Raw genomic sequence first — 21,960 nt, 5'->3', positions numbered from 1 at the left:
AGGAGTAGTGTTAATCGAGCATGCATGGCCAAACACCAGTTCGGCTCGAGCAATGCTATGCTCGGGTCAGTGAATTTAAACGTAATTTAGTATCTATTTCTGAAAAGTGTATTTAAATCTAATTCCTGAAAAGTTTCTGCTGCGATTTGAACTCCCAACCTTGTACATTAGAGGCAAGGATGTTAGCCACTATACTGTAAAGCTACATGTTAACCTGCATAGAAATATAAAATAAGCCTTCAGCTTAATAGGAATACTCACTACATCAGAAACTACTATGAGGTTTTTATGACACAGTTTAGCATTTGGCTTTATAGCTGAGTGGATAAGGTCCTTGCCTCTAAAGTATCAGTGTTGGGAGTTCAAATCCCAGCAGAAACTTTTCAGAAATTAGATTTAAATACACTGGGGTGTCCCCAAGCATTGACTCCATATATGGATATAGCTATACAGGTGAAAGTAAAAAAATTTGAATATCATGCAAAGTTCATTTATTTCAGTAATGCAACTTAAAAGGTGAAAATAATATTTGACATAGACTCATTATATGCAAAGTGACATATTTCAAGTCTTTATTTGTTTATAATTTGGATGATTATGGCTTATAGCTTCTGAAACCCCAAAGTCCCAATTTTAAGGTACCCTTTACTTAGGGGGTATAGATTAATTAGCTGACTAGAGTGACACTTTGAGCCTATAATATTGAACCTTTTCACAAAATTCTAATTTTAAGCTGCATTAATGCAATTCCTTTTAATTTGCATTACTGAAATAAATGGACTTTTGCACGATATTCAATTTTTTTTGAGTTTCCCCTGTATATGAAGTCAGAGCAGGGACTCCTAAGCCGAACGAGAGTCCTGACACCCTCCCCTCTTCAGAGCAGGGGGTTCCTGGGGTTCTCCCATTGACTTCCATTGTGCCTGGGTGCTTGGTAAAACACCCAAGCATCGCAAAGTGTTCTACTCAAGCACACAAGCACTTTGGTGCTCGATCAACACTAGTCAGGACCATTTAAATTTAATTAAAATTTACTTTCTAAACCTATAAAGGATCAGGAAAACTATGGAAGAAGAAACAATGCTCATATACGCTGGGCCCACAGGTGATGGATTGCATTATTATAGAAAGAGACCACCATGCCTTACTACCTAGATCTAAGTCTTAAGACCTCTAAGATATATCACATGTTGTTTCTAGTGATGAGTGGCAGGGGCAATATTCAAATTTGTGATATTTCGCGAATAATTTGTAGAATATTCAACATATATTTGCTATTATTTTCTTGATTGCAAAAATCGGTAATGTAATATTCACATAATGCTCGCGCAATACAGGCGTGTGTCACTTTTGCTACATTTTCAAAGCTGCTAGAAATTGCTGAGACAAGAGAAAATGGTTGTCACGGCAGAACATTCAAAATAGCGTTATATGCAAATAGAGTGCTCCAATATATTCGCAAATGCACTAATGATGTGAATATTTTGGCACAATACATGAAAATTCACAGTTTAGCAGGTCTGACTACATATTATTGATTGGTGCTCTATGTATTGTTGTGACATCACAGCACTATGTCTGTAGCATGTACAGTGGATATAAAGTCTACACACCCCTGTTAAAATGTCAGGTTTCTGTGATGTAAAAAAAATGAGACAAAGTTAAATAATTTCAGAATTTTTCCCACCTTTAATGTGGCCTATAAACTGTACAACTCAATTGAAAAACAAACTGAAATCTTTTAGGTGGAGGGAAAAAAATATAAAAATAAAATAATATGGTTGCATCAAATCGAAGAAAAACAAAAGTAGAACTCAGGGATATGTTTAATAGTGAAAGTAAGAGCATTTCCACATGCACAATGCAAAGGGAACTCAAGGGATTGAGACTGAACAGCTGTGTAGCTGTAAGAAAACCACTAATCAGTGAGGCAAACCAGAAAAAAAGTCTTCAATTTGCTAGGTAGCATAAAGATTGGACTCTGGAGCAATGGAAGAAGGTCATGTGGTCTGATGAGTCCAGATTTACCCTGTTCCAGAGTGCATCAGGGCAAGAAGAGAGGCAGATGAAGTGATGCACCCATCGTGCCTAGGGCCTACTGTACAAGCCTGTGGGGACAGTGCTATGATCTGGGATTGCTGCAGTTGGTCAGGTCTAGGTTCAGCAACAGTATGTGCTCCAAGAATGAGGTCAGCTGACTACCTGAACATACTGAATGACCACGTTATTCCATCAATGGATTTTTTCTTCCCTGATGGCACGGGCATATTCCAAGATGACAATGCCAGGATTCATTGGGCTCAAATTGTGAAAGAGTGGTTAAGGGAGCATGAGACATCATTTTCACACATGGATTGGCCACTACCGAGTCCAGACCTTAACCCCATTGAGAATCTTTGGGATGTGCTGGAAAAGGTTCTTCCCTGATGGCACGGGCATATTCCAAGATAACAATGCCAGGATTCATCAGGCTCAAATTGTGAAAGAGTGGTTCAGGGAGCATGAGACATAATTTACACACATGGATTGGCCACCACAGTGTCCAGACCTTAACCCCATTGAGAATCTTTGGGATGTGCTGGAGAAGACTTTGCGCAGCAGTCAGACTCTACCATCATCAATGCAAGATCTTGATGAAAAATGAATGCAACACTGGATGGAAATAAATCTTGTGACATTGCAGAAGCTTATCGAAACAATGCCACAGTGAATACGTGCCGTAATCAAAGCTAAAGGCGGTCCAACAAAATATTTTTGGTGGAGACTTTTTTTTTAGGATGGGAAGTGTATAAGCTATCTAACTATCTATCTAATGTAATAAGTGGAAAGCACAGAGCACAACAATGTCACTGCTCTCTCTCTCAGAACTTTAAAAAACTGTAGAAAATGGCTGCTGGGGAGGTTCTTATATAGTAAGGGGTAGGCAAATGTCCTATTGGTTGCTAGGGATATTGCTAAGCTCAGACAAAGACATTGCAGCCTTCTCATTGGCCCACAAGCAAGAAGCAGGGAGGGATCATGGGTTTAGATGATAAAAAATCTAGAATATTCGAAAATACGAATATATATCACTATATTCAAAATCTTCGCAAATTCTAGATGTGCCGATATTCGCGATTAATATTCATGATTCGAATATTCGCGCCCAACACTAGTTACTGAATTACTGATATAGAGAATTAATCCTTAAGACTTTTTATTGGTGACATTAGAAAAGTAAAGGCTTGAATAATATTATATACCGCTGAAGTCTCCAGTTCAGTTTGGCATTCACTTACATTGGCTGTCAGATGAAAATTATTATTATTCATATCTGAAAATGCTTTTCAATAGAAAAATTGCAAAAATAAAATCCCCTCCACAGATATGGTATTGCAGCATCCATAATGACCTGTACTACATAGTTATCATGTTGTTTATCATGTACAGTCCATGTCTTAAAAAAAAAAACTATACCAGAATTGGTGTTTTTTGCTTATTCACCACCAAAAACAGATCAAAAATGGAATAAAAAGCAGTAAAAAAGATACAAACGAAAACTTTAAGTTGTTATTTAAAAATAAAGCCCTCACGCAGCTCCATAAAAAGAAAAATACTGCGATGGGATACCGCAATGCAAAAACATTTTCTTTTAAAAAAGGGTTTTTATTGTGCAAATTGGTAAAACTGACCCAGAGAATAAAGTTATCATGTTATTTTTGTCGAATAATTTTAACATTAGAACTCTGGGGCACATTTAATAAGACCGGTGTTTTAGATGCCGATCTTAATAAAGGCCCATAGCTGGCGATGGATCTGCTGAAGTTATGAAGAGGCGCCCGTCTCTCCATAACTTCGGTGCAACCAGCACCACTTCTAAATGTAAGACAGCTTTCCAGCTGTCTAACATCTAGACCATTTTCTAGAAAATGATGAATGAGACGGGCCTGCCGGTCCATCTCCTTCCCCGCCCACGCCATGCCCACAATTTTAGACCTGGTGTGAGGGGAGAAAAGTTGCAGATAGCTAAACAACTATCCGTTGCTTTGCCATCTGCGCCTGAAGTATACTTAATTTAGGTGTATTTCAGACTAGTAAATGACCCACTCAGTTTTTTCCCATTCCCCACCTCGGAAAGAGTTAATAAAAATTATTTAGTAAATTATGTGTACCCCAACATTGTGCCATTAAATGCTATAACTTGTCCCACATTAAACAACCCCTCATATGGCTGCATCTGGGGAAAAATAAAAAGTTATAGCTCATAGAAGGCAAAGATCAAAAAATGTGCTTGGTCACTAACACCCAAAATGCATGCAGGGTGAAGAGAAAAAAAGCATAATGGGACTCCGCAAGGGTGCCGCCTTTCATTATTGCATGATGGTGACGGAAACCCTTTTGGAAACATTGAGACAAGAAAATGCCATTTCTGTTGTTAAATTGGGGATACTGGAGCACAAATTGCCTACTTACACAGATGACCTGCTTTTTCTTGTCTCTAATCTTCATCACTCCCTTCCTTGTATACAAGATATTCTTGAAAAGTTCAGTGTTTTAGCTAAGTCTACTTTCACACTAGTGTTTTGGCTTTCCATTTGGGAGATCCGTTCAGGGCTCTCACAGGCGGTCCAAAACGGATCAGTTTGCATTCTAATGCATTCTGAATGGAAAAGGATCAGCTCAAAATGCATCAGTTCAGTCTCCATTCCGCTTGCAGCGTTTTGGTGTCCGTGTGATGAAACTGAGCCAAACGGATCCTGGCACACAATGTAAGTCAATGGGGACGGATGTTTTTTTTACTGACACAATCTGGCACAATAGAAAACGGATCCGTCCACCATTGACTTTCAATGGTGTTCAAGACTGATCCGTCTTGGCTATGTTAAAGATAATACAACTGGATCCGTTCTGAACGGATGCAGACGGTTGTATTATCTGAACGGATCCGTCCATGAGGGATGTGCACAAAACGCGAGTGTGAAAGTAGCCTAATCCTAAGGGCTGTTTCACACGAGTGAGTCCATTGCGGGAATCGCGCTCTGTGTGCGAGTGTGATCCTCCGCTCTGGACTTGCAGGAGCGCACGGCATTATCATGATTTATAATGCTATGTGTCTCTGCTTGGCCTTATTTCTACAGAATCATACTGACAGCTTTATGTCACTATGATTCTGTGGAAATAAGGCCATGCAGAGACACATAGCATTATAAATCATGATAATGCCGTGCGCTCCTGCAAGTCCAGAGCGGAGGATCACACTCACACATGGAGCGCGATTCCCGCAATGGACTCGCTTGTGTGAAACAGCCCTAAGGGCTTGTTTACACGACCGTGACGTGTTTTGCTCTCTGAAAATTGTGGATCCGCAAAACATGAATGCCTCCCGTGTGCCTTCCGCAATTTGCAGAACGGAACGGACGGCCCTTTATACAAATGCCTATTCTTGTCCGCAAAACAGACAAGAATAGGACTTGATTTATAATTTTCGCGGGGCCACGGAACAAAGCAACGGATGCAGACAGCACACGGAGTGCTATCCGCATCTTTTGTGGCCCCGTTGAAGTGAATGGGTTCGCACCCGAGCTGCGAAAAATGCGGATCAGATGCCGAACCAAACCACGGTCGTGTGAATAAGCCCTAACATTAATCCCACTAAGGCCTCCTTCACACAACTGTATCTGTGTTGGCGGTTCGTATTTTGCATATCGGTATGTCCTGCCCTCTGTTAGAAATGCTTATTTTTGTCCGCAACATGGACAAAAATTTCATTTGTTCTATTTTTTGGGGGGAGCACAGAAAGGAAATATGGATGCGGACAGCACACAGCCACATTAAAATGAATGAGTCCGCATTCAATCAGCCAAAAAATGCGGATCGGATGCAGACCAAAGGCTCTAATTTAATAGCTGCCAGTAGAGATCTTGAAAACCATGTCTATATAATAAAATTTGATACAAAGAATGCAATTGATTAGTTAAAACCAATTTAAACCTTTGATATAGTCTTTCACTTTATTTTAAACATTAAAATACTGTACAATGAAGTTTAGTGAAAATAAGTGTAAGTTAAAGAGGACCTTTCATCAATTTAAATTTAAAGAAATAACACTCCTACCTAATAGTGCGGCATCCACTGATGTTCCCCCTTTTTTTTTTTTTAATCGACCTCCGAATTCATTAATAATAGCCCCGTTTCTTCTGCCGCCTCATATGTAATTGAGACAGACTTTTGTATGGGGCGTTGCTAAAGATTTTGCTGAGAGACGAGCGCTGCGATTTGCCGCGCTCTCAGCCAAGGAGAATAGCACTCACGGCCACAGCAAAATCTTTAGCAACGCCCCATACAAAAGTCTGTCTCAATTACATATGAGGCGGCAGAAGAAACGGGGCTATTATTAATGAATTCGGAGGTCGATTAAAAAAAAAAAAAGGGGGAACATCAGTGGATGCCGCACTATTAGGTAGGAGTGTTATTTCTTTAAATTTAAATTGATGAAAGGTCCTCTTTAACTTACACTTATTTTCACTAAACTTCATTGTACAGTATTTTAATGTTTAAAATAAAGTAAAAGACTATATCAAAGGTTTAAATTGGTTTTAACTAATCAATTGCATTATTTGTATCAAATTTTATTATATAGACATGGTTTTCAAATTTTATTATACAGACAGGTGTTATTTCATTAAATTTAAATTGATGAAAGGTCCTCTTTAAAGAGTAGTAATCTTTAACCATACTCTTTTAAAAGGGTTTTGCTATATATTTTTACTAATGACCTATCCTTTGGATAGATCATCAGTATCTGATCATTGGGGGTCTGACACCCAGGACCCCTCTGATCAACTGTTTGAGAAGGCAGTGGCACTCGCAGTAGCGCCACAGCCTGCACTCTGCTCACCAAGCACAGTGCCGTCCATTTGATAGAAGCTGTGCTTTGTATCGCATTTCAGCCCGATTCACCTCAATGGGGCTGAGCCGTGCCTAGGCCACATAACAAATGAATGTGACTTCATATGGCCTAGGGAAAGCTGCGAGAAGACCATGGCATTGCTGCGAGTGCCAATACCTTCTTAGACAGTTGATCGGCGGGGGTGCCCTGTGGCAGACCTCCACTGACCAGATACTGATGACCTATCCCGAGGATAGGTCATCAGTAAAAGTATCTCAGAGAACCTCTTTAAGCTAGTGCCAAACTAAAACACCCATCATGCTCAGGTTTGTAGTTTTCCAACAGCTAGAGAGAAAAAGGTTGGATAACATTTAGTATCTCGCTAACCTTAACAATAACAGTTAACAGTGTAGTATTAGCTTTACTTACTGTTATGTCATCTCTTCAAGGTAATAGTACTACATTTCTCAGAGATTCTTTTTTTTATAACTCTGTTGCTGATTTACACAGTAACTGCTAGACATCTGCAGAATTGGCATGACGGCATAAGGATTGTTAGTTTGTATCCAAAGTAGGCTTTCTTGTCTGTTACACAATATAGGCAAGGGAATTTATCACAGATGTTGAGATAGAGATGGCAGGCATTCGCGTGAAATGGCCTCAATCTAGTACTTTTAGTACACACTCTAAATGTACAGAAATATGATAGTTTCATAACTTATAAATAGATATGATAATAACAAAACTATTATGTCAAAGTACTGTTGTTATGGCTCAGAATACATGGGGCTTTCACATGTTCTTAATTGTTATCATCCCCTCCATTTTCATCAGGCCTGTTTTAAGTAACTTATGAGACTATAGGGGAGCAGGATAAAATACAAAAGCCTTGAAAAGACACTTCCATCAGAAAGAGGTATTATTGTTAAAACAATCTTGACTGAAAAAATACAAAATATTATATTTTTGTAGCAGCAATCTTGTAGAGAATAAAGTTCTGCATGGAAGAGCAAAGTAATCTCGGTTTACAACGCTGTTGAAATTGGAATGTTTTTTTTTTTTTTTTTCTGAAAGGTAATCTTCATTATAATAGTATATGGAGTCCTGGAATGCCTGACTGAATGACAGCTCTATTGCTCTCTGATAGGCCTAGATAAACAATTCAAAAGGGGAGCTTTGCAATGGGAAGTGTGAGAAATCTTTATTTTCCACACTACTGGTATAGTATGGGACCGTATAGTGTTTTAATTGGGTCACCACCCCTCACTCCTTGTCATGGTCTTACCTCCTTGCTGTTCCCTTCGTTTGACATGTGCTGGCGGCCATCTTGGTTTCTGGGTTTTCTTGTAGCCTCCCACCCTGCGGCTCCTCCTTCCCACTGGGAGGAGCTGGATGCCTAGCTCATATATATAGGAGGTCTGTGGCTTCAGTTCCTTGCTTGGTCCTCCTGTGTTCACATGCTTCCAAGACTGCTGCTGCTTCTGGTTCCTGATCCTGGCCTCGTCTGACTACCCCGTTGGTTCCTGATCCTGGCTTCGTCTGACTACCCCGTTGGTTCCTGATCCTGGCTTCGTCTGACTACCCTTCTGGTTCCTGACCTGTGTCTCCGCAAGACCCTGCTTCGGTTTAGCCATCCGTTTGGACTTTTGCTTACGGCTTGCTCTTCAATAAAACCTTCTTATTTTCCACTTATCTCTTGTTGTACGTCTGGTTCATGGTTCCATGACATTAGGACCAAGCCCTGAATTCTGACGGTACAGGGCCATCCTTGCTACCTTCGCTGGTTGCCAGACTTGATCAGCAGGATCACCTGTTGGGTCGGTTCGCTGTGGCGTTGCAAACCCTGCTTGAACGCACGGCTCATTTAGCTTCCGTTGCCGATGGGTCGGTTGTCGCTCCTGGGCCCGCTCCTACTGCCGCTCCGGTTGTTGCGCCAGAGTCTACCCCGACACCTGTTGCTGCGCCTGTGGTGTTTCGGGGTATGACCGGTTCTGCCCCCCTTCCACAGCGCTTTGGGGGAGAGCCAACTCAGTGCCGAGGTTTCCTTAACCAGGTGGGCATTTACTTCGAGTTGCTGCCACATGCCTTTCCTACTGAGAGATCAAAGGTGGGCTTCTTGATCTCGCTGCTCTCGGACAAGGCCTTGGCCTGGGCCAGCCCTTTATGGGAGAACAACAATCCGGTGGTTGCCGAGTTTTCCGGTTTTGTTGCTTCTCTTCGGAAGGTATTCGATGTGCCGGCTCGTGCTGCCTCTGCTGCGAAGCTCCTTATGTCCATCAGACAGGGTTCACGATCCGTAGCTGAATACGCCATTGAGTTTCGTACCCTGGCAGCAGAGGTGGGCTGGAATAATGAGGCTCTGGTCGCTGCTTTCTCTCATGGTCTCTCGGATGCCTTGAAGGATGAGGTTGCAGCTAAGGACCTACCAGTGGAGCTCGAGTCTCTTATTTCTTTCCTGATTTTGATTGACACCAGACTCAGGGATAGACCTTCCTTTAAGGAGAGCCTGCGGAGGCCTTCTAACAGATTGGCGCCTACGTTTGCTGTCCCACCCGTGCCTCCCTCTCCTCCCACGCCTCCTGGGGATGACTTGTCTGGGGGTGAACCCATGCAGCTGGGGTTTGCTCGCCTGTCCGAGGGGGAGAGGGTACTCCGGAGACGCGAGGGCCGATGCATGTACTGTGGTCTCGGTGGGCATTTTCGGTTGGCATGCCCGAACCGTCCGGGAAACGCTCGCACCTGAGATCCTGTCGGGGGCAGATCTTGGGTGGAGTCTCCTCGTCCCCAGTTTCCCGTGTTGACAAACCACTGATTACTGTTGTCCTCTCCTGGGTCGGGGGCTCCGTGACGACCCAGGCGTTGGTGGACTCTGGTGCTGGTGGTTTGTTCATTGATAGTGTGTTCGCTGCCGCCAATTCCATTCCTCTGCAGCCTCGAGGTTTCCCACTGGCTCTTGAGGCGATAGACGGCAGACCCCTTCTGCCGCCACACGTGACTCATGAGACCCTTCCAGTGGGGATGGCCATTGGTGCCGTTCACAGAGAGTCGGTCTGTCTCCAGGTTATTTCGTCTCCACACTACTCGGTGGTCTTGGGGTACCCCTGGCTCCAGAAGCATAATCCGACTTTCGATTGGAAATCGGCCGAGATCCTCTCGTGGTCACCGCAGTGTGGGGCTAGTTGCATCCATGGGCCTGTCAAGTTGCTGAGTACTTCCTCGGACTCTCTGTTGCCTCCTGAATACGAGGAGTACCGGGATGTATTCGATAAGGTGCGTGCGGTTGCCCTACCTCCGCACCGCCCATACGATTGTGCCATAGAGTTACAATCTGGTGCCGTTCCTCCTCGTGGCAAAGTCTATCCACTGTCGGTAGCGGAGAATGAGGCCATGGAGGAGTACGTGAGGGAGGCGCTTTCACGCGGACACATTCGCAAATCCTCGTCCCCGGCAGGGGCTGGATTTTTCTTTGTGAAAAAGAGGGGCGGTGAATTGAGGCCTTGCATCGATTACAGGGGTCTCAATCGCATCACGATCAAGAACGCTTACCCGATACCCTTGATTTCCGAGCTGTTCGATCGCCTCAAAGGGGCCACGGTCTTTACCAAACTCGACCTGAGGGCGGCATATAACCTGGTAAGGATCAAGGCGGGCGATGAGTGGAAGACCGCGTTTAACACCAGGACCGGTCATTATGAATCCTTGGTTATGCCCTTTGGGTTGTGCAATGCGCCCGCAGTCTTCCAGGAATTCATCAACGATGTTTTCCGTGACCTGTTGCAGCAGTGTGTGGTGGTCTATTTGGATGACATCTTGGTATATTCTGAATCCATGGAGGCCCACATTCTGGATGTCAGACGAGTGTTGCAACGGTTACGAGAGAACAAGCTGTTCGGTAAGCTTGAGAAATGCGAATTTCACCGATCCCAGGTAACCTTCTTAGGTTACATCATTTCCGCTGAGGGGTTCTCCATGGATCCTGAGAAGGTTTCGGCTGTCTTACAGTGGCCCCAGCCCAGTGGTCTTCGTGCCCTGCAGCGCTTTTTGGGCTTCGCCAATTATTATCGGAAGTTCATCAGGGACTTTTCCATGTTAGCCAAGCCTCTCACGGATCTGACCAGGAAGGGCAGTAATCCCCAGGTCTGGCCGCCCGAGGCCATCCGAGCTTTTGAGGCTCTAAAGTCCGCCTTTGTGTCGGCTCCGATTCTGTCGCATCCCAACCCTGGGTTGCCGTTTGTCCTCGAGGTGGACGCGTCTGAGACGGGAGTAGGCGCCCTCCTGTCTCAGCGTAGAACACCGGAGGGTCCTCTGCTTCCTTGTGGGTTTTACTCCCGGAAACTGTCTTCCGCGGAGTGCAACTATCAGATTGGTGACAGGGAGTTATTGGCCATCGTGCAGGCCCTTAAAGAATGGAGGCACTTGCTCGAGGGCTCGGTGGTTCCGGTTCTCATCCTGACGGACCACAAGAATCTGACCTACCTCTCTGAGGCCAAGAGATTGACACCACGTCAGGCCAGATGGGCTCTGTTCTTGTCACGTTTTAATTACGTGGTCTCCTACCTACCCGGTTCCAAGAACATCAGAGCGGATGCCTTATCACGGCAGTACTCCGAGCTGTCCGGGGAGGAGTCGATTCCGACTTCGGTCATACCTCCGAATCAGATCCTGGCCGCCATTCGCACCAGCATGACCTCTCCCCTGGGTGAGCAGATTTTGGCGGCTCAATCTGGTGCTCCCTCTGGGAGACCCAACGGCAGGTGTTTTGTGCCTGAGGAGTTGCGCACTCGGTTGTTGCGAACCTACCATAACTCCAAGGCTGCGGGGCATCCTGGAAAGAATCAGCTGTCCTGGGCTGTTTCACGTCTGTTCTGGTGGCCTTCCCTACGTTCCGACATCGCCGCATATGTAGCGGCATGCTCCGTTTGTGCCCAGAGTAAGTCCCCTCGGCACCTTCCGTTGGGCCTTTTGCAACCCATAGCCACCGGGGAGCGTCCATGGTCACACCTGGGGATGGATTTCATTGTGGACCTCCCTGCATCCCGAGGCCATACGGTCATTCTCATGATAGTGGATCGGTTTTCCAAAATGTGCCACTGTGTTCCTCTCAAGAAGTTACCCTCTGCACAAGAGTTGGCCTCGATTTTTGCCAGGGAGGTCTTCCGGTTGCACGGTTTGCCCAAGGAGATTGTGTCGGATCGGGGGAGTCAGTTTGTGTCCAGGTTCTGGCGCGCCTTTTGCTCCCAGTTGGGGATTCATCTCTCTTTCTCCTCGGCCTACCACCCTCAGTCCAATGGGGCCGCAGAACGATCCAATCAGGCCTTGGAGCAATTCCTTCGTTGCTATGTCTCCGATCACCAAGACAATTGGGTTGACCTCCTGCCTTGGGCTGAGTTTGCCAGGAACACGGCGGTGAACTCTTCCTCTGGGACGTCTCCCTTCATGGCCAATTATGGGTTCCAACCTGCCGTGTTACCGGAGGTATTCTCTCCCCAGGATATTCCGGCTGTGGAGGATCACCTTTCCGTCCTACGTGCTTCTTGGGTACAGATCCAGAGGTCCCTTGAGGTCTCTGCGCAGCGCCAGAGACTCCAGGCTGATCGCAGACGAGCGCCCGCTCCTTCCTACCAGGTCGGAGACCGCGTATGGTTGTCCACCCGCAACCTCAACCTTCGAGTGCCCACTCCCAAGCTGGCGCCTCGCTTTGTTGGTCCCTTCCGAGTGCTTCGCAGGGTAAACCCGGTAGCCTATGCCCTTGCGCTTCCTCCTGGCATGCGGATCTCCAACGTGTTTCATGTCTCCCTGTTGAAGCCACTGGTGTGTAATCGTTTCACTTCCTCGATTCCTCGGCCTCGTCCGATCCAAGTGGGCAATCGTGAGGAGTATGAGGTGAGCAATATCCTGGACTCACGCCTGGTCTGCGGCCGGGTGCAGTTTTTGGTCCATTGGCGTGGTTATGGTCCAGAGGAGCGTTCCTGGGTTCCCTCCGCAGATGTCCATGCTCCTGCCTTGCTCCGAGCCTTCCACGCACGCTTCCCTCAGAAACCGTTCCTTACTCCGCGGAGGAGGGGCCCTTGAGGGGGAGGTACTGTCATGGTCTTACCTCCTTGCTGTTCCCTTCGTTTGACATGTGCTGGCGGCCATCTTGGTTTCTGGGTTTTCTTGTAGCCTCCCACCCTGCGGCTCCTCCTTCCCACTGGGAGGAGCTGGATGCCTAGCTCATATATATAGGAGGTCTGTGGCTTCAGTTCCTTGCTTGGTCCTCCTGTGTTCACATGCTTCCAAGACTGCTGCTGCTTCTGGTTCCTGATCCTGGCCTCGTCTGACTACCCCGTTGGTTCCTGATCCTGGCTTCGTCTGACTACCCCGTTGGTTCCTGATCCTGGCTTCGTCTGACTACCCTTCTGGTTCCTGACCTGTGTCTCCGCAAGACCCTGCTTCGGTTTAGCCATCCGTTTGGACTTTTGCTTACGGCTTGCTCTTCAATAAAACCTTCTTATTTTCCACTTATCTCTTGTTGTACGTCTGGTTCATGGTTCCATGACACTCCTCCCTAATCTGGCTGATGCTCTAACAAAGTATTAAGTGAGGCTCTCTGATGTACTAAAATCTTAGTAAAATACTCTTGACAGGAACTAGTGAGTAGCCATGGAGGGACTTTAAAACATTATATCCAGTAAAAAAAAAAAAAAAAAAAAAAAATTTTAAACAAAAAGTATTAGGCCTCTTTCACACTACCGTTTTTTTTTCCCGTTTTGCAGTCCGTTTTTTGCGTTCCGTATACGGTCCGTATACGGAACCATTCATTTCAATGGTTCCGCAAAAAAACTGAATGTGTTCCGTATGCATTCTGTTTCCGTATTTCCGTTTTTCCGTTCCGTTGAAAAGATGGAACATGTCCTTGATTTGGCCGAAAATCACGGTCCGTGGCTCCATTCAAGTCAATGGGTCCGCAAAAAAAACGGAACACATACGGAAATGCATCCGTATGTCTTCCGTATCCGTTCCGTTTTTTGCGGAACCATCTATTGAAAATGTTATGCCCAGCCCAATTTTTTCTATGTAATTACTGTATACTGTATATGCCATACGGAAAAACGGAACGGAAAAACGGAACGGAACAACGGAACGGAAACGGAACCACAACGGAAGCAAAAAACGGAACAACGGATCCGTGAAAAACGGAACGCAAAACACTGAATTCAACATACTGTAGTGTGAAAGAGGCCTTACATTGAATATTCACATTAGGTTGTTAATATGTGATAAATTGAAATGGAAGTAGCCTATATGCCCCATTTGCTCTACTTTTTGGGCAAATAAATATGAAAGGGAAGATACATCAGTGTTATGGATATGTAAACAAACCTTATTGATGAGAAGTCCTTTTATGGAGCAAGAAAGGGAGATGTAGAAGGAAAACATTCTCCCAGGAAAGGTAGTAGATGGGTTAAAAAAATATATATATATAAAGAAGAAAAAGTCCTAGCAAAGCAAATTGTCAAGCTACCCTTGTGATCAGCTGTTATTACAGAGGTAAGATGTTTTTGACTATATATATATATATATATATATATATAAATAAATAGCTGTATGTTGTCCACATGGCTTAACAGGGCAGATGTACATGGTCTGTAATTTTGAGACAAATGTATGGGCTTGTGTCACAGGAAATCTTGGAAATATAAAAGGTGTTAAAGAACCTAGAGGTTGTGCTCTTGTCAAATCTTCAATGCAGCATATCAAATATAGCATGCTGTAGGCATAGCATTTCCTTGGGTGTTTTTCCCATGAGCTTTTGGAATATTGGATATTGGAATTGAAAAGTGGCAGGATAAAGAGGTTTAAAGTGCTAGAAAGAAAAGCGCTGTTAAAAATGCTAAAATAAATGCTAAACATTTTAAAAGTGCTAAAAACACATGGCATTAGAAGAAACATATGTGTAAAGGAAATGAAGCAAGAGAGTAAAAATAAAATGAGAAGAAAATAATAAAAATAAAAACATGAGGGTTAAAACATCTATAGAGAAACCCCATATAAAAATGTTCCATGTACAGTGCTGCCCATAATTATTCATACCCCTGGCAAATTTTGACTTAAAGTTACTTTTATTGAACCAGCAAGTAATTTTTTGACGGGAAATGACATAGGTGTCTCCCAAAAGATAATAAGACGATGTACAAGAGGCATTATTGTGGAAATAAAAACATTTCTCAGCTTTTATTTACATTTTAGCAAAAATGCAGCAAGATGTTCCGCACTGTGGAAAATCTCAGAGGACGTGGTCAAAAGCCAAAAATGACACCTGTGCTGGCCAGGAGGATAGTTAGAGAGGTGAAAAAGAATCCAAGGATCACCACCAAGGCCATCCTGGTGAATCTGGGCTCTGCTGGTGGCAATGTCTCAAGGCAGACAATCCAACGGACACTGTACAATGCAGACCAAGGAGGACACCACTTCTCCAGATAAGGCACACAAAAGCTTGCTTGGCCTTTGCAAAAGCTCATCTGGACAAAGAAGAAGACTTCTGGTCTTCTGTGTTATGGTCAGATGAAACAAAAATTGAATTGTTTGGTCACAATGATGTTTCCTTCATTTGGCGTAAAAAAGGAGAAGCCTTCAACCCAAAGAACACCATCCCCACTGTCAAACATGGTGGTGGGAACCTAATGCTTTGGGGGTGTTTTTCAGCCAATGGACCAGGGAACCTAATCACAGTAAACTGCACCATGAAAAAGAGCAATACATGAGGATTCTCAACGACAACATCAGGCAGTCTGCAGAGAAACTTGGCCTTGGGCACCAGTGGACATTTCAGCATGACATGGACCCAAAACACACAGCAAAAGTGATGAAGAAATGGTTAGCAGACAACAACATTAACGTTTTGGAGTGGCCCAGCCAGAGCCCAGACTTGAATCCAATTGAGAATCTGTGGAGGGAGCTAAAAATCAGGGTGATGGCAAAAAGACCCTCCAACCTGAAAGATTTGGAGCTCATTGCTAAAGATGAATGGGCAAAAATACCTGTGGAGACATGCAAAAAGCTGGTCTGCAATTATAGGAAGCGTTTGATTGCTGTAATAGCCAATAAAGGCTTTTCTATTGATTATTGAGAAGGGTATGAATAATTTTGAACTGGACACTTTTTGCTCAAATGTAAATAAAAGCTGAGAAATGTTTTTTCCCCCAAAATAATGCCTCTTGTACATCATCTTATTATCTTTTGGGAGACACCTATGTCATTTCCCATCAAAAAATTACTTGCTGGTTGAATAAAAGTAACTTTAAGTCAAAATTTGCCAGGGGTATGAATAATTATGGGCAGCACTGTAAGTCTGCAAGCTGGTGAACTTTCATTAAAAAAAGAACCCATCTCGACATGGTTTAATCTCAGTGCTTGGGACTGTAGCCCTTTTCCAGGCCTTTAGGCCTCTTTCACATAGGCGTCTTATTTTTGGCCCGGATAAGAGGCGGGTGCGTTGCGGGTGCACGCACGATTTTTCCGGGCGAGTGCAAAACATTGCAATGCGTTTTACACTCGCGTGAGAAAAATCGCCCATGTTTGGGATTGGTTTGGGATTGATGTTCTGAAGATTGTATTATTTTCCCTTATAACATGGTTATAAGGGAAAATAATAGCATTCTGAATACAGAATGCATAGTATAATAGTGCTGGAGGGGTTAAAAAAAATAAAAAAGTTAACTCACCTTCTCCTCTTGATCGCGTAGTTCCCGGTCTCTTTACTTCTTTAATGATGAGCTGTTGGCTAAATGACCTGTGGTGATGTCAGATCACATGCCCCAATCACATGGTCCATCACCGTGGTGATGGAGCATGTGATCTGACGTCACCACAGGTCCTTTAGCCCACAGCTCATCATTAAAGAAGTAAAAAGACCGGGAACTACGCGATCAAGAGGAGAAGGTGAGTTAACTTTTTTTTTTTTTTTTTTACCCCTCCAGCACTATTATACTATGCATTCTGTATTCAGAATGCTATTATTTTCCCTTACAACCATGTTATAAGGGAAAATAATACAGTGAATAGACTGTCACCTAGAACCCATGCGTGAAAATCGCACCGCATCCGCACTTGCTTGCGGATGCTTGCGATTTTCACGCAACTCCATTCATTTCTATGGGGCCTGCGTTATGTGAAAAACGCAGAATATAGAACATGCTGCAATTTTCACGCAACGCATAAGTGATGCGTGAAAATCACCGCTCATGTGAACAGCCCCATAGAAATGAATGGGTCCGGATTCAGTGCGGGTGCAATGCGTTCAACTCACGCATCGCACCTTCGCGGAATACTCGCCCGTGTGAAAGGGGCCTAACTGTTGTCTGTTTAGTGAAAGACAAAAGTGGGGAGTTAGATTTCAGCATGTGCATTATATTTTAGATCGTATTGAACCATTGCGGTATGAATATTCATTTCTAGATCCCCTGCAGTGAGTATATGTGTTCTGATTTAATGATCCATGAACTGAACATCTTGTGTGAGACTCCTCAGGACCTTATAGTTGTAGGAGAAGAGATCTCATTTCAGTTTTGAATCTAATTTATCAGTCTGGCAAGTGCAGACATTTCATGGCTGTTGGACTGTTTTTCCTGGCACACCAGAGGAAGTTATTCTAAAAGCCCAACCCCTATATCATCAATACAATTGAATAGGTTTTAATCAACTGAATAGAGGCAAGTCATAAGCTACAAAGCAGCCAAATTATTGCTTTTCTTCCTGGATCTTTGGGCCCATTAGGTGGAAAATTCTTCCAGAAAATCCACATCAAGACTTCCCCCATGCACACAAACGTTGTTTGTTTCCGTGTCTGTTCCGTTTTTTTGCGGATAGGATGCAGACCCATTCATTTCAATAGTTACACAAAAAACGCAGACAGAACACCGTGTGCTGTCTGCATCGGTATATCCATTCCGTTGCCCCGCAAAAAAAAATAGTGCATGTCCTATTTTTTTCTACTTTGCGGACAAGGATAGGCATTATTACAATGGATCCGCAAAAAAAATGGATCCGCAAAAGAAAGGATGCCATACGGAACATCATCCTTTTTTTTGCAGATCCGCAATTTGCGGACAGCAAAACACATACGGTCGCGTGCATGTAGCCTAAGGCCTCATGCACATGACCGTTCAGTTTTTTGCAGTCCTATTCTTGTCCTATTCTTGTCCGTTTTGCAGACAAGAATAGGCATTTGTACAATAGGCCGCCCGTTCCGTTCCGGCAAATTGCGGAAGGCACACTTCTCATGATGGATACCAGACCCCAGGCTCTTCATCAAGTATTTTGCATTCATTTTTGCTGACACCCAGTACACCAATCTTATGCTGTTTTTTGAAGTTGCATGGAAACTCCTTTGGGACAAAAACTAGCCAAACAAGCCATACGTAGAGCATCTTGCCACTTACCCAAAATGCTACAAAAACTAACACTACCTACAGTGCTGCCCATAATTATTCATACCCCTGGCAAATTTTGACTTAAAGTTACTTTTATTCAACCAGCAAGTAATTTTTTGACAGGAAATGACATAGGTGTCTCCCAAAAGATAATAAGACGATGTACAAGAGGCATTATTGTGGAAAAAAACATTTCTCAGCTTTTATTTGCATTTGGGCAAAAAAGTGTCCAGTTCAAAATTATTCATACCCTTTTCAATAATCAATAGAAAAGCCTTTATTGGCTATTACAGCAATCAAACGCTTCCTATAAGTGCAGACCAGCTATTTGCATGTCTCCACAGGTATTTTTGCCTAATCATCTTTAGCAATGAGCTCCAAATATTTCAGGTTGGAGGGTCTTCTTGCCATCACCGTGATCTTTAGCTCCCTCCACAGATTCTCAATTGGATTCAAGTCTGGGCTCTAGCTGGGCCACTCCAAAATGTTAATGTTGTTGTCTGCTAACCATTTCTTCACCACTTTTGCTGTGTTTTTTTAGGCGGTCATTGTCATGCTGAAATGTCCACTGGTGCCCAAGGCCACGTTTCTCTGCAGACTGCCTGATGTTGTCGTTGAGAATCCTCATGTATTGCTCTTTTTTCATGGTGCCGTTTACTGTGATTAGGTTCCCTGGTCCATTGGCTGAAAAACACCCCCAAAGCATTAGGTTCCCACCACCATGTTTGACAGTGGGGATGGTGCTCTTTGGGTTGAAAGCTTCTAATTTTTTACTCCAAATGAAGGAAACATAATTGTGACCAAACAATAACATTTTTGTTTCATCTGACCATAACACAGAAGACCAGAAGTCTTCTTCTTTGTCCAGATGAGCTTTTGCAAAGGCCAAGCGAGCTTTTGTGTGCCTTATCTGGAGAAGTGGCGTCCTCCTTGGTCTGCATTGTGCAGTGTCCGTTGGATTGTCTGCCTTGAGACATTGCCACCAGCAGAGCCCAGATTCACCAGGATGGCCTTGGTGGTGATCCTTGGATTCTTTTTCACCTCTCTAACTATCCTCCTGGCCAGCACAGGTGTCACTTTTGGCTTCCGACCACGTCCTCTGAGATTTTCCACAACATCTTGTATTTTTTGCCCAAATGTTAATAAAAGCTGAGAAATGTCCCCCCCCCCCCCCCCCCCTTCCCCAATAATGCCTCTTGTACATCATCTTATTATCTTTTGGGAGACACCTATGTCATTTCCCATCAAAAAATTACTTGCTGGTTGAATAAAAGTAACTTTAAGTCAAAATTTGCCAGGGGTATGAATAATTATGGACAGCATTCTTATTTCATTATAGACTGAAGAGGACAGGTTGCTCTCCTAATATGTCTTTTTAATAAATACTTGTATTTCCCATAGTTTAACAAGCCTGTAACATTTTTCTTAGGATGCTGTGCTATGTCGTTCCTCTGTTATCCCAACTAGAAATTTAAGAATACATTGACATTCTAGATGTTACCAGTAAGGGGTGCGTCCCTGCACACCGATACACTGCCCAATCAGTGCTGACAGAGTCTTACTGTGCAGAGTACAGGAACCCACTCCTTTTGACAAGGGGTTGTCAATTCATTCATACATTTCTAGGTGGAATAACAGAGGAACAAGCCCACAGGGTTTTAAAAAGCATAGGCTAAAATAGGCTATTTAAGACGCAATACACATATTTACTAAGACAAGCATGGTAGGAGAGCTGACATCATTTATTGCTCTGAAACAACCCCACCCTCACAAAAATCCAGTAGAACTGCAATGAATAAGGCCTGCTGTGACTTCAAAGAACTACTGCAAACCCTGGAAATGTACAGTTTTGGAATAAAAAATATAAAAACAAAAGCAGAAAAATACAAAATCTGAACTCACCTTTCAGTTTACTGTGCTTTTTTTTTTTTTTTTTTTTATGTACGTGGTCTTATCAGTCTCTCCAGTAATACACTGGATGCGATCTGAAATAATTGTATGTACTTTTTGTTTCTGCTGAACTACCATAGAAATGGCTGTACAGAAAAATGATTCAACATGTATGTGTGTGGGTTCATATGTGTGTTTATTTCTGTCCCACAGGTGCAGTGCTGCAGCCTGCATTTCTACAGATGCTTCCTATCAATCTGAAGAGACATCATTCAATACAATGCACAACTATTTCCATACACAGGAAAACATGACTACTAGCAATATTTAGCTTGAATTCAGCTTCTATTCATTTTCTGCTTTCTTGTTACCCGTGATACAAATTCATCCAATAAAAAAACATTGTCATTAAATAATTGTGTAATAGATTTTTCTCAGTTTCCATTCCTTCTGTGTGACACATAAGAAATAACAGAAGACAATATCTTGAACACTCATTAACTGATTTACAATAAGGATCCCTGTGGAGGAGCGATAAAAAATCTTGTCTGTGTTCCAGCTAGAGACCCGAGAGCCACATGTATGGAGAGTTGTGATTTTCTCTGCATGGAATGATAGTCCATGGGGTAAAATTGCCCATGTGAACATAACCATTGGTCAGTGTTCAGTCCAGGTGCTGACTGGTCTAATCTCGGATGGAAAAACTGCCCATCTGGACAGAAGAATGCTAGTCTTCAGCATGTGTAGTATGTGGAGTGGAGAGGGATAAGCTAATGTGATTATTCTTTAGATATCCATAAAAACATCAGTCTTGGTATAGCTTTACACGAGTGCATCATGATGGAAGCATACTTGGTTACATCAAACAGCCTTATTGTGCAGACTGCCCACTTGGGCTGGATTTCCATGTTCAGGTTTAGTTTAGAGCTCTCATTAAAGGCGTTGTCTCATCATGGACAATGGGGGCATATAGCTAGGATATTCCCCTGTTGTCTTATAGCTGCAGGACCCACCTCTCGCACCTATATCGAGAACGGAGCCCCACAAGGTGGTGGCTGGAGGACTCCGGTCCGGCCACCACCAAACCGGCTTCCCATAGAAGTGAATGGGAGCGTACCGTGCATGCGCGGCCCCCGCTAGCATTCATTTCTATGGGGCAGATGGAACCAGAGCTCAGCTATTTTCACCGGTCCCATAGAAAATGAATGGAGGGTGGCTGCAGATGCGCAGACCGCCCTCCTTCACTTGCGGGGCTCAGTTCTCAATATAGGTGTGGGTCCCAGCGGTGGGACCATAGGTGTGCGCGCGGAGTGTGCCGGGTGTGCCTGGGCACACCCTAATCAAGCGTGTCACCTCCGTGCTCCCGGGTCCCCCCCGATTTCCCTTTAATGCTGTGAATACTAATCAGCGCTTCAATTTTTGAAGCGCTGATTAGTACTGGAGGACCAGGAAGCGGTGAAGGATCTGTACTTACCGCTTCCTGGTCCTCGGCTGTCTGCTGTGCAGGGCTGCGCACAGCGTGAGTCGCTGCATAAAGTCGCTGATGGAGGGGTACAATACTATCTGCAGATTGTAAAAAAATATTAAAGTAAGGACCACATTATTTTCTGTCCACCACCACAAAACTATCTGGAAGTGCCCCTCCCGGGGGGTAAATTATACAGGGGGTAATATAACTAGGGGTATCAGGGTACATTATTATACAGGGGTTATATAACTTTTATTTTTGTTTATATTGATAATTATATGAGTGCAGGTCTGTATGTATGCAGAGTGTCTTTGTGTGTGTAT

The 21,960-nt window shown here is 43.8% G+C and overlaps 1 protein-coding gene across 2 annotated transcripts in view; it reads left to right on the top strand.

Moving 5' to 3' along the window:
* STPG2 (sperm tail PG-rich repeat containing 2) overlaps nucleotides 1-20,484 on the top strand; it is a 993,492-nt gene extending 973,008 nt beyond the window's left edge. For both annotated transcript variants that reach the window (XM_044275675.1, XM_044275686.1), the window contains exon 15: nucleotides 20,383-20,484. The gene's annotated coding sequence lies outside the window, so the exon portion shown is untranslated. The remainder of the gene's footprint in view (nucleotides 1-20,382) is intronic.
* The last annotated feature ends 1,476 nt before the right edge of the window (nucleotides 20,485-21,960 follow it).

The sequence above is a fragment of the Bufo gargarizans genome, chromosome 1 (assembly GCF_014858855.1).
Source record: "Bufo gargarizans isolate SCDJY-AF-19 chromosome 1, ASM1485885v1, whole genome shotgun sequence".
Taxonomy (NCBI): Eukaryota; Metazoa; Chordata; class Amphibia; order Anura; family Bufonidae; genus Bufo; species Bufo gargarizans.
Note: the sequence above shows the minus strand (reverse complement) of the source record. Positions and strands in the feature narration are given on the sequence as shown.